Genomic DNA, 13751 nt, shown 5'->3' on the forward strand with positions numbered 1-13751 from the left:
CTGCCATGATTAACCCCTTATTACCCCGATTGCCGCCGCACCAGGGAAATTCCGGATGAGCCGGGTACAGTCCCGGGGCTGTCGCATCTAATGGATGCGGCATTTCCGGGCGGCTGCTGGCTGATAATGTTAGGGTGGTGGGCTCCCCATAGCGTGGCACTCCCCATCCTGGCAATACCAGCCTCCAGCCGTGTGGCTTTATATTGGCTGGTATCAAAATTGGGGAACTACAGGTTTTGTTTTTTTTTAAGCAAATGCAGAAGGAAAAGAAAAAGGATTCGGCACAGGTTCTTCTTAGAGTAAAACCATACTAGACTTTATTAGGATCATTAAAAAATACCGTGAAGACCGAGAATATATTAATCCATGAGAACTTTACGCGTTTCGGACCTCAATTTAAAAACACAAAAGAGTCCTTAAACATAAGTGTCTCATGTATACCACAAAGCTACTGAAATAGACTGACCTGCTGGCTGGATGAGAGGGAGGGGCAGGAATGTCCTGATTGCGTACAGAAACAGGTGAGTCTTATCACTATAAGGCACTAAAACTAACCAATATCATCAATAATAATAGACAATAATAAATAATGTGCCATACATTAGCTCGTTCAGATATTTATTCCCATCATCAGAAGAACTGACTAAAAAGCTTTTTCTCATAAATATATATTGGTATATACCTGCGAAAATATAATGGTTATGATTATATAATAAGGGCAAGCCTGGAAGTATGCTCCATCATATAGGTTAAATGCCATAGAGGCCTTAATAGAAACATAAGTCATACATGAATTATCTATTAAATTAAAAATAAAATTATGAAATTCTCATTTTTTTCTGATAAATGAGGCAGCTAATCTGATAAGGGGAGAAAACATACACCAAAGTATACGCCGGATTCCGTTAATAAACAGACCCGTACAAAATTCAAGTTCAAAAACCATATTTCCATTGCAATACATCCGAACTGAAACATCCCCAAAATTATGAGCAGGCTCCACAGAGAAGCAACTACAACTGATATATAGGATCTTAGGCACCTCACTGAATGTCAAGAAATGGATTACGGTACAGAAATAAAATCTTTCACCGCATTTATTATTTAAAAAATAAATCGTAGATCAGAGCAGTAATTAAAGCCGCCAGGATATCTCAAGTCTAGCTTTAAAATCCATTTGGCTTCTGCCAAAAGCAGGGCCTTGAACCATTCCCCTCCACGGGGGGGTCTAGGGACAGACTCTATGTCCGTAATTGTCAGAGATGAAAAATCCGCTGAATGACATTCAATGTAGTGTCTAGTTAAACCAGATTTTTTTTTAATTATTTATTTAATTATTTTACTGCACGAACGATATAGACACGCCCACCGATGGCTGTGATTGGTTGCAGTGAGACAGCTGTCACTCATCGTGGGGCATACAGTACTGGATGCAACATGCTGAGCATTGTAGTTCTGCAGCTGATGTCTGCTCTCCTGCATACACTAGTGGATGGAGCATGCTGAGCCTTGCACTTCTGCTCCCCCTGCCTCTCCCTCCAGCATACAGTCCTGGATGGAGGATGCTGATCCTTGTAGTTCTGCAGCTGCTGTCTGCTCTCCTCCATACAGACAGACAGCAGACAGCAGCTGCAGAACTACAAGGCTCAGCATACTCCATCCAGGACTGTATTCAGGAGTTTTTTGCCCCCCAAAAAATTACATGGGCTTTGCCATGTTTTTTATGCTAGCCAGGTACAGCACGCAGCTACGGGTTGCCCCCAACCCCCAGCTGCTTATTTGTACCCAGCTGGGAACCAAAAATATAGGGAAGCCCTTTTTTTTTTAATTATTTCATGTATTTAATGAAATAATTAAAAAAAAAAAAATGACGTGGGCTTCGCCCTATTTTTGTGTCCAGCAAGGTACAACTATGCAGCAGGGGATTAGAATCTGCAGCGCAGGGTGCCCAATATTTCTGGGCACCCCTGCTGCGAATTGCAGTCCGCAGCCGCCCCAGAAAATGGTGCTTTCATAGAAGCAAAATCTTCTGGCGCTGTATCCAACTCTTACAGCTGCCCTGGTGACGGGTGGCTCGCTGGGTAATAATGGGGTTAAGGCTAGCTGTATATTATCAACTGGCCCTAAGTCCGAAATTCATGGTGTCACGCCAATATTAGACATGGCCACCATGAATTTCTAGTACAGATAAAAAAAACACAACACACAAAAAAATATTTTTATTAGAAATAAAAAAACAACACAATTAGTGACTCCATCTTTATTGAAATAAAGAACCCCCCCTTCACAGTAATCCTGGGTCAAGGGTCCTGTGTCATCCAACCAGATCCAATATCATCTGATCGGTTTGCTGGAAGGCAAAGCGATCAGATGATGTCAGGTTCAAGGGCCTGAATCACATGACACAGCAGCTGATTGTATAAACGGCTTTTATACAATCAGCTGATGCATCAGTGCAAAAAAAAACAAAAAACAAACTACACACTTCTGTGCAGACTCCTGTCCAACAGCAGCAGCTGATAGTTTATAGTTAGGTAAAAAGCCGGCCTCACCGCTCTACTTACAGTGTCAGCTGATTCCGTCAGATGACTGCATCAGCTGATCATCGCCAGGTCTGAGAGAGAGAAAAGAGAGAAAAAAGAGAGAGAAAAGAGAGAGAGAAAAGGGAGAGAAAAGAAAGAGAAAAGAGAGAGAAAAAGAGAGAGAGAAAAAGAGAGAGAAAAGGAGAGAGAGAGAAAAAAAGAGAGAGAAAGATAAAAAGAGAGAAAAAGAGAGAGTAAAAAAGAGAGAGAGAGAAAAAGAGAGCGAAAGAGAGAAAAAGAGAGAGAGAGGGGGAGAAAGAGAGAAAAAGAGAGAGAGAGAGAGAGAAAGAGAGACAGAAAGAGAGAGAGAAAAAGAGAGAGAGAAAAAGAGAAAAAGAGAGAGAGAAAAAGAGAGAGAGAGAAAAAGAGGGAGAGAGAAAAAGAGAGAGAGAGAGGGAGAAAGAGAGAAAATGAGAGAAAAAGAGAGAGAGAGAGAAAAGGAGAGAGAAAAAGAGAGAGAAAAAGAGAGAGAGAAAAAGACAGAGAGAGAAATAGAGAGAGAAGAGAGAGAGAAGAAAGAGAGGAAAGAGCAATGCAGCCTCATTCCGTGAACTGCTCCGATTTTATGATCGCACCCGTCCCCGTCGTTTGTGCGTCACGGGCAAATCGTTGCCTGTGGTGGACAAAATAGGTAGTGCACGTCACACGTACTAACCTGGCTAACGACATCGCTGTGGCCGGTGAACAACCTCTTTTCTAAGGGGGCGGATCGTGCGGCGTCACAGCGATGTCACACAGCAGGCAACCAATAGAAGCGGAGGGGCGGAGAGCAGCCGCATGAAAGTCACTCCCACCTCGTTGCCGGAGGATGCAGGTACGCTGTTGTTCATGGTTCCCGGGGTGTCACACGTAGCGATGTGTGCTGCCTCAGGAACGACGAACAACCTGCGTCCAAAATGAACAACGACATTTTGAAAATTAACTACGTGACAACGATCAATGATATGGTGAGTATTTTGGATCGTTAGCAGTCACTCGTACGTGTCACATGAAACGACGTCGCTAACGAGGCTGGATGTGCGTCACGTCACCCCAGCGACATATCGTTAGCGTTGTCGTTGCGTGTAACGGGGCCTTACTGTTTATCATTTTGGGTTCCAGTGTATAAGAAGGACATAGCTGAACTACTGTAGAGCAGAGAAGATCAAGGTTATAAGGGAATGGGTGGACTGCAATAGCAAGACAGGTTATCAAACTTGGGGATATTCAGTTTGGAAAAAAGAAATGCTTAAGGGTAATCTTATTACAATTTACAAATATATGAGGGGACAGTACAGAGCTCTCTCTAATGATCTTTTTACACCTGGGCTTGCGACTGTGACAAATTAGCATCCTCTATCTCTAGAGGAAAGAAGATTTAATCATATTAACAGAAGTGGATTCTTTACTGTAAGAGTAGTGAGACTATGGAACTCTGCCACATGATGTTGTAATGGTCAATTCAGTATAAAAGTACAAGGAGGCCTGGATGCCTTTCTTGAAAAACATAACAGTTTATGGGTAGCAGATTCTGTGATGGGACATTGATCCAGGGAACTAGTTAGATTGCCGTATGTGAAGTTGGGAAGGAATCTTTCCTCCTAGCTAGGGCAATTAGCATCCGCCTCATGGGGGATTTTACATTCCTATTGATCAACATGTTAGGCTATTGTGGCGCCCTGGACAAGCCAGGACGTCACAGGTATGGCAACAACACACCCCACACCCCGGCTAGGCACATCAAAGTCAGACAAAAATCCTTGTTGCCTTCCTCCAGGGGCTGATGTCCACACCAGAAGGTGGAGCCAGGCGGTTGGCCCCATCCACCGAGGAGTTCACAGTCCTGGAGGCGGGAAAAAGAAGTGAGAGTAGAGTGTAGTTTGGAGAGTTGAAGAGGGAAGTGGTAGTGGAGCAGACTAACCGTGTCCGGGTGCGTGGCCCGGGCACATACAGCAAGGTTGGCAGACGGTGGTGACCGTCTGCAGGAGGGGCTGATTGACGTGAACCACAAGGACCGGGGACGGGCGGTGGCCCGCCGGTACCGGATCGGGGAGCGAAGAGAAACCAGCACCATTCGGCAGGACCTATGGACCCCGATTAGGCTTGGAGTCGCCGTAAAACCGGTCAAATCCATTAGCAAAGGGAACCTCTGGGGTTTCCCAGCAGTCAAGACCCGATTGAAGGCAACCGCTGAAACCGTGAAGGGAGATACAGTCACCGCCAAGGCTACAGTTCCCAGGGCCAGAGCCTGCGGGCAAAAGGGGCTCCCTCAGCATCCATCCAAGCTGGGGAGCGGGTTACCGGTGGGAAGCCACCGGAACCGAGAACAGAACACAGATGCAGGGAAAGGCAGTCACCGCCAAGCCAACCTACCGGGAGAAGAACCACCGCAGCCGTCTGTGGGACCCGTCCATCCAGCCATTTGTTTTACCGGAGACTTTGCATTCATCATTGGCTGAGTGAGTACCACTGTGCCATGTGGCACCGCGCTGCCCCCGTGACCCTGCACCTCACTAGGCCCTGTAACCCACCTGCCATTCCTCCCTCACCGGGCCCCGGGACAACCAACCCCCTACCCACGGAGGGGAAGAACAACATCTAAGCTGCTCCCTGTCATCGCTCCCGGGATCCCCGTCCAGAGCAGCGGTGGTGTCACAACCTCACCACAACCGTGGGTGGCGTCACGGACAATAAATCCCTAAAACCATTCCCCTTTTTACTCACAGGCGAGGAGCGCAGCTCGAGTCCCCGGATCCAGCCCACCGCTCGAGCCACCGAGCAGCAAGCGAAGCAGCAGCAGTGCCGGACCCGAGCGTGGTGAGCGCATCGTCCCCTCCCCGCCCGCGACTCTATAGGTTGAACTCGGTGAAATTATGTCAACCTTTAATATGAAATTCTGAAAAGAGCAAAGATGAATCCTCCATTTCGTAGACTTCTGTCTTGTGGTGTTACTCTGTTAATATTCTTGAAGACGCATGAATGACCGATAACTAGTTGGCACTGTTCACCTGTGACAACATTACTGATCTAATCAGACCATTCTGAGTGAAAAACAGTCCTAAACCACCTTTAATCCAGAAACAGCACCACTTTGGTCCATAGGTAATGTATGGTATTGCAGCTTATTTGCATTTATTGCTCTCATACAGTCTCTATAATGTATCACTGACTTATGTTAGCAGTTTATAAAGGATAGAAACGTTCTCAAGGGTGGAGCTTCATGTAATGGTTTTTCTCCATCCTACAAGCATGGGATTCTATTTTGCTAATTAATTGAAAAGTGTAATAGTCAAACATACACATGGGAAGCTCCAGAATAATATATAATAGTAGAAGGCTTCTTTCCCTCATCTGATGAAGCCATCTGCTAACTTGTTTGTTGGAATACTACCGCCATCCATAAATTCCAGTTTAATAATTTGCATGTTCCTGTTGAGAGACGTCTTGCAGACGGCAATTATTACAGAATGTGAGTTTCCCGAGGTGCTAAAACTTAACTGCAGCGCTCAGCAATTCTCTTTGTTAACTGGTAACCTACCTACAGCACAATACTGCGGAGATTTATGTCTGGTAACTTTGCTTATTTTCAGAGTCTATTGCGTGTTTTTACTTTACACTATGAGAATTCTTCTCCCAGCTCTAAAATGGTTCATTATATATGAGGGGTGATGGAAAGGAAAATAAATCATAAAATTCATCATACAGTATGTTTTGTGATTATTCATCATGTAAGATCCAGAACCCAAACCCATGGTCTCAAATCAAATCAAATAAAAAAAGCTTTATTGTCAGGACAAAAGGGTGCGACATCACTAACGATATATCGTCGGAGTCACGGTGTTTGTGACGCACATCCTGTGTTGTTAGCGACATCGCAGCATGTGATAGCTAGGAGCGACGATCAACAATCGCAAAAATGTCAAAAATCGTTGATCGTTGACACATCGCTCCTTTTCATAATATCGTTGGTGGTGCATGCCGCTGGTTGTGTCATTCCTGCGTCATCACACATCGCTATGTGTGACACCGCAGAAACGACGAACATCTCCTTACCTGCGTCCACCGGCAATGAGGAAGGAAGGAGGTGGGCGGCATGTTTCGGTCGCTCATCTCCGCCCCTCCTCTGCTATTGGGCGGCCGCTTAGTGACGCCGCTGTGACGTCGCTCTGACGCCGAACGCACTTCTCCCTTGAAGGAGGGATTGTTCGGCAGCACTAGCGATGTCGCTAACAAGGTATGTGCGTGTGACGCTGCTGTAGCGATATTGTTCGCTACGGCAGCGATCACCACAAATCGCAAGAACGACGGGAGCTGGTGCTATCGCTCGCGACATCGCTAGCAATCGCTAGTGATGTTGCAGCGTGTAAAGCACCCTTAAGGCTATGTGCACACTGGGAAATGAAATTTCCGTGCGTACATTCCGCAGGCTCTTAAAGATTACCGCACCCGCGGTAAAAAACCGCGGCAAACCGCACCCGAAAACCGCATGCGGTTTGCCGCGGTTTGCTGCGGTTTCACCTCGGTATTGTTCGCGGTATTGCCGCGGTTTTGCCGCGTGCGGGTTGGGATGTGCTTTATTGCATTCAGTGCAATAAAGCACATTAAAAAAAAAAAAAAAGTCATTTAATTCTGAGATAGTAGATAGACAGAAGAATAGATAGAGGGATAGATAGATAGACAGATAGAGGGATAGATAGATAGAGGGATAGAGGGATAGATAGAGGGATAGATAGATAGATAGATAGATAGATAGATAGATAGAGGGATAGAGGGATAGAGGGATAGATAGAGGGATAGATAGATAGATAGATAGATAGATAGATAGATAGATAGATAGATAGATAATAGATAGATAGATAGACAGATAGATAGAGGACAGATCGCTGCATTTCCCATGGTCGGCAGTGAGTTCACATTACCGGCCGTGGGAAATGACCGGTAATTACCTCTGCTGTCTGATGCATTCATTCAGCGCTGTGTCTGTGACACATCGCGGCTGGATGTCAGCAGTGCAGGACCCTGTGGATTACGCCGGAGCGGTGGATTACGCCGGAGCTTTGGTGCGGGAGGGGTTAATAAAATGGTGAACGAGGCTTGTTTTATTTAAAATAAAGGATTTTTCTGTGTGTGTTTTATTCACTTTACTTACGGGTTGATCATGTCAGCTGTCACATAGACGCTGCCATGATCAAGCCTGGAGTTAATGGCGGTGGTCCCCCACCATCATTAACCCCTTGTATTACCCTGACCGCCACTGCTACATGGCGGCAGGAAGAGCCGGGGGACACGCCGGTGCTGCCGCATAATGCATGCGACAGTGCCGGGGCAGCTGCGGCTGATATTCTCGGCTGCCGGAGGGGGAGTGAGGCGGGGGACATTAACCCTGCCCCTCTCCCTCCCCAGCCTGAGAATACCGGGCCGCCGCTGTGTGCTTACCTCGGCTGGAAGGTAAATATGCAGCGGAGCCCACGTGCTTTGTTTTCTATATTTCCGTTTTCTTTCTATGTGTGTTCTATGTGTCTGTGTTCTATGTGATCTATGTCTGTGATGTCTGTGTGTGTGTGATCTGTGTGTTTACTCTCTGCACGGCTTCCTCTTCCTGTAATGACATCACTTCCCTGCAAAACCGCAGACAGGCGATGTACATTACCGGAGGTAAACCGCAAAATACCGCAGGGAATAACGCAGGAAAACGCAGTGAACCGCACACAATTTGCTGCCTGCGTTATTCCCTGCGGGATTTCATGATTAACATTGGAGTCAATGGAGTGAAATCCCGCAGCGATGTGCAGAAAAGAAGTGACATGCACTTGTTTTTGCTGCGGGATTCCCGCAGCAAAACATGCAGCTGTCAAATTCCGCCCAGTGCGCACAGGATTTTTTTTCTCCATAGGATTTGCTGGTGATTCACTGCAGAGATGTTATGAACATTTTCTGCAGCGAAACATGCAGCAAATCCGCGGAAAATCCGCGGCAAAATCCGGTAAGTGCGCACAGGGCCTTAATGTATATTATTTTTGCCAAAGCAAGTGTACAATGGGGACTAGGGATAGGGACCTTAGGGATGATGAGTAGGGACTGTAGGAAAGATGAATGGCGGCACATCATAGTTCTCTTTCTCGATGTCTATAATATTCACTCACATACTGCGCTGCTATCTTCACTACGCTATTTATCTACCTTATTTATCTATCTATTTACAGTGGGGAAAATAAGTATTTGATACACTGCCGATTTTGCAAGTTTTCCCATCTACAAAGAATGGAGAGGTCTGTAATTTTTATTGTAGGTACACTTCAACTGTGACAGACAGAATCACCCCCCCAAAAAAAACCCCAGAAAAATCACATATTGTATTGTTTTTAAATAATTAATTTGCATTTTATTGCATGAAATACGTATTTGGTCACCTACCAACCAGCAAAAATTCTGGCTCTTACAGACCTGTTATTTTTTCTTTAAGAAGGTCTCCTACTCTGCACTCATTATCTAGATTAATTGCACTTGTTTTAGTTCATGCATAAAAGACACCCGTTCACACAATTAATCACACTCCAACCTCTCCACCATGGCAAAGACCAAAGAGCTGTCTAAGGACATCAGAGATAAAATTGCAGACCTGCACAAAGCTGGTATGGGCTACAGGACAATAGGCAAGTAGCTTGGTGAGAAGGCAACAACTGCTGGCCCAATTATTAGAAAATGGAAAAAAAACTCAAGATGACTGTCATGTTACTCAGTCTGGGGCTCCATGCATCATGGGGATAGTGTGATTCTGAGGAAGGTTAGGAATCAGCTCAGAACTACACAGGAGGAGCTGGTCAATGACCCAAGGAGGGCTGGGATCATTAGCAACACACCACGTCATCATGGGTTAAAACCCTGTAGGTCACGCAAGGTCCCCCTGCTCATTCCAGCACATGTCTAAGCCCATTTGAAGTACACCAATGACCATCAGGATGATCCAGAGGAGACATGGGAGAAGGTCATGTGGTCAGATAAGACCAATAAAACTTTTGGTATCATATTCACTCACAGTGTTTGGAGGAAGAAGAAGGAGGAGTACAACCCCTAGAACACCGTCCCAACTGTGAAGCATAGGGGTGGAAACATACTTTGGGGATGGTTTGCTGCAAAGGGGACAGGATTATTGATGGGCGAACCCAAATTGTAAAGTTTGGGGTCCATACCGAACAGTGTTTGTGCACAAGGTCCCGGACATGAGTTTTCCTGGGAAATCCGTGTTACAGTTCGGGTCCAGTTCAGGTCCAGGGGCTGTAAAAAAAACCCTCTGATGTCAAAAGGTGAGCATTTTTTCAGCTCTGCTACATCTGTGCGAGGAGACAAACACAGGTCTGCTCACACAGAGAGGAGGTACAGACTCAGCTGAGGCCTGTCAGCTGTGCCCCCACCTAACCTCCACTGACTACAGGACCTTTCATGATGTCATAGCCATGTGACCAGTCTGGTGTGAATGTTGTTGTTTCCTCGTGGGTTACAGGACCTTCCATGACATCATAGCCATGTGACCAGACATCAGTGCTCTCGCTGCCGACAAGCGCTCACTTTACGGAAATGTTGCAGTGACATCAGCTGAGGTTACCCGGGGGGCATATCTGACCGGCCTCAGCTGTGAACTCGAGTAAAGTCTCTGAGAGCTCTCAGCTGAGCCTGTTCCTGCTCATCCGTGTGAGCAGACCTGTCTGTCTCCTCACACAGATGTAGCAGAGCTGAAGATGCTCGTCCGCCTTTGGACTACATCAGAGAGTTTTTTTGGGTAATAAAGATGGAGTCCTAAATGTCTTCTGTTTTATTTCTAATAAAATATTTTTTCTCTGTGTTGTTTTATTTTACTGTTAAAATAACAGACAATCACAGACACTGTCACAGAGTGGGCATCTGTGATTGGATGCTGGAGTAACCTGAAACCAGCCCATACAAACTAGCATCTAGCATGTATGGGCAGATTCCAGATTACTCCAACAGCCAATCACAGATGCCCATTCTGCGTGACAGTATTTGTGATTGCCTGTTGGGTCCCTCACACATATAGCAGTGTAAAAATAAATCATTAAAAAAATGACGTAGTGCTCTGCGGTATTTTTGATTCTCAGTGCAGATAAAGCAGACGGCTATGGGCTGCGACCCCCATCTGCCTGGCTTTACCTTGGCTGGCAATCAAAATACAGGGAAGCCCATTAATTTTTTTTTAATTATTTAAAAAAATAATTAAAAAAAAATGTGTGGTCTCCCGCCATATTTTGATCGCGCTTCAGGTAAAACCAGGCAGCGGTGGGCTGGGATTCTCAGTGTGGTAAGGCCCAAGTGTTCTGGGAGCCACACGCTAAAAAACGCAGCCTGCAGCTGCTGCCATTTCCAGACGCTTTACCCGGCTCGTCTAGCGGCGCTGATTGCAGTGGCATGCTGGGTAATAAAGAGGTTAATACCAGCTTTTTTTTCTCAGTTCCTAAGTTGCTTACTAAGCCCAAAATTCATGATGTCATGCCAAATTAGACCATGAATTTCTAGTAAAAAGAAAAACACAACACATAGAATATTTTTTTAATTAAAAATAAAACCAAAAAAATTTAGACTCCATCTTTATTGCAAAAAATCTTTAGTCCAACGTGGTCCACAGGGACAGCAATGTCAGCTCTGCTTCATCGCTCTGTACAGACAAGTGTCTATACAGAGCGAGAAGTAAGGAGAGCAATGTCAGCTCTGCTTCATTGCTCTGTACAGACAAGCAGCTATACAAAGTGATAAGCAGGCTGATAGTGATAGTCAAAGTTCAATCGAGTCCACAGCTAAGCCATGGACTCAGGTGAACCCTGACATCACCACGAACATGGCCGAAAAAAGCCCGAAGACTGCCGAGTGACGAGCAGTGCAGTGAATACCACAAGAAGTTAATGATCGGACCCGGAAGCAGAAGCAGCCAGAAGACAGCGGCTGAGCAGGTCTGCAGGATGCGTTTCGGGACTGGTAAGTATAATGACAATGTTTATTATTAATTATATTCTTTCTTTTACAGCCCCCCCCACCACATCCAATAACTGTAAAGTCCATGCTCGAGATTCGGATGCAAGTTCGCGTTATCTTTGGCCTCGAAATCAAACTTTACAAAACGTTCGGGCAAGGCTCCTGATTCCGAACATCGGGGGTGTTCACCCATCACTAGACAGGACGTCTGCACCGTATTGAAGGGAGGATGGATGGGTCATGTATCGCAAGATTTTAGCCAACAACCTCTTTTTCTCAGTAAGAGCATTAAAGATGGGTCGTGGCTGAGTCTTTCAGCATGACAATACCCGGAAACACACAGCCAGGGCAATTAAAGAGTGGCTCCGTAAAAAGCATTTCCAGGTTATGGAATGGCCTAGCAAGTCTCCAGACCTGAACACAATAAAAAATCTTTGGAGGGAGCTGAAACTCAATGTCGCCCGGCGACAGCCCCAAAACCTGATAGATCTGGAAAAGATTTGTATGGAGGAATGGGCCAAAATTCCTGCTGCAGTGTGTGCAAACCTGGTCAAGAACTACAGGAAACATCTGACCTTTGTGATTGCAAACAAAAGTTTCTGTACCAAATATTAAGTTCTGTTTTTCAACTGTATCAAATGCTTATTTCATGTAATAAAATGTAAATTAATTATTTAAAAATCATATAATGTGATTTTCTGGATTATTTGGGGGGATTCTGTCTGTCACAGTTGAAGTGTACTTACAATATAAATTATAGATCTCTCCATTTTTTGTAAGTGGGAAAAAGTGCAAAATAGGCAGTGTATCAAGTACTTATTTTCGTCTATCTGTCTAAACAATAAGGAAGGTACCACACCAAAAATGTAATGAATAAAAAGGATTTTATTATTTATTAACCCATATGATCTGGCAATTTTTGGTCTCTAAAAACCTTTTTCAAGGTTCCAAAAAAGTTCTTCGGGCCCGAAACATTGCCACATGATATGGGCCTCTAAAGTGCTTTTTTCATTCAATTTTTTGAGTTGTACCTCCCTTATTATTTTTTTACATGTCTACAACTGGAATGATTGTCTGGTAGGTCTTGCACCCACAATGCTGGTTTTGTACTGTGCTGCTCTGATTTTCTTTCTCTCTCTCTGTTGCTCTCTCTCTCTCTCATTTCTATCTATCTATGTATCTTTTTTTATATTACCAATTATTATTTACTACTGGCTATCTACTGTATGTATCATCCAACTCTTATCAATCTATCAACTAGTGCAGAACGGCCCATCTTATAATTCTGGTAAATGCCAGATGGGCCAGACAAACAGCCGTCTGCTTAGATTATGTTGTTACAAACTGTGGCAGAGACAGGATTGGGTGACACCTATGGGTTAGCAAGTCAGCCGAGGGTACTGCAGTATATAGTATAAACAATTAAACAATCACATGTTCAAATACTGAAAAAAAAAAAGTAAAAAATAAAGTTTAAAAAAAAAATTAAAAAGTTAAAGAATATAACAATTTGAAACCCCTGCCTGGTGCCCATTGAAAGTTAAAAAAATATATATATAAAATACATATATTTGGTATTACCATGCTATTAAAAGGCAGGCTATTAAAATATAAAATTAATAAAGCCATATGGTAAATGCCATAAAAAGAAAAAAAAAATCTAAATTCCAGAATTCTGTTTTTTCTGTTAGTTTACCTCTCTACAAAAATGTATTTAAACCGAACCAAACGTTGTATGTACCACAGATTGGGATCAATAAAAAAAATCAGATCATCACCAAAAAAAAACCAAAGTCAAAACACAGTTCCATCAATGGAAAAACAACAAAAGTCTGTTGTTGAATTTAGGAAAACGGCAACAGAAATCATTATTTTTTTTTTACTTTTGAAATTTTTTCCACCACCTACAAAAAAAAGTCATTTATCCAAGCTTGTCATCGCTGTAATTATACTAAACTGGAATGAGTAAAGTAAAAATGTGGAAAATATAAAAAAGAGAATAAAAAAAAACAATAACAGAAATGCCTTTTTTTCACCATTTTATCCAACTTGGAAATTTTTTACCATTTTTCAGTATGTTAAAAGTTAAAACAAATAAGGTCATTGAAAAGTACAACTCTTGCAAAAAAAAAAAAGAAAAAAAAGAAAAAAAAATTAAATACATATGTCTTTGTTGATGGAAAAAATATATAAAAGTTATAGTTCTTG

The sequence above is a fragment of the Anomaloglossus baeobatrachus genome, chromosome 2 (genome assembly GCF_048569485.1).
Source record: "Anomaloglossus baeobatrachus isolate aAnoBae1 chromosome 2, aAnoBae1.hap1, whole genome shotgun sequence".
In the NCBI taxonomy this organism is placed as follows: Eukaryota; Metazoa; Chordata; class Amphibia; order Anura; family Aromobatidae; genus Anomaloglossus; species Anomaloglossus baeobatrachus.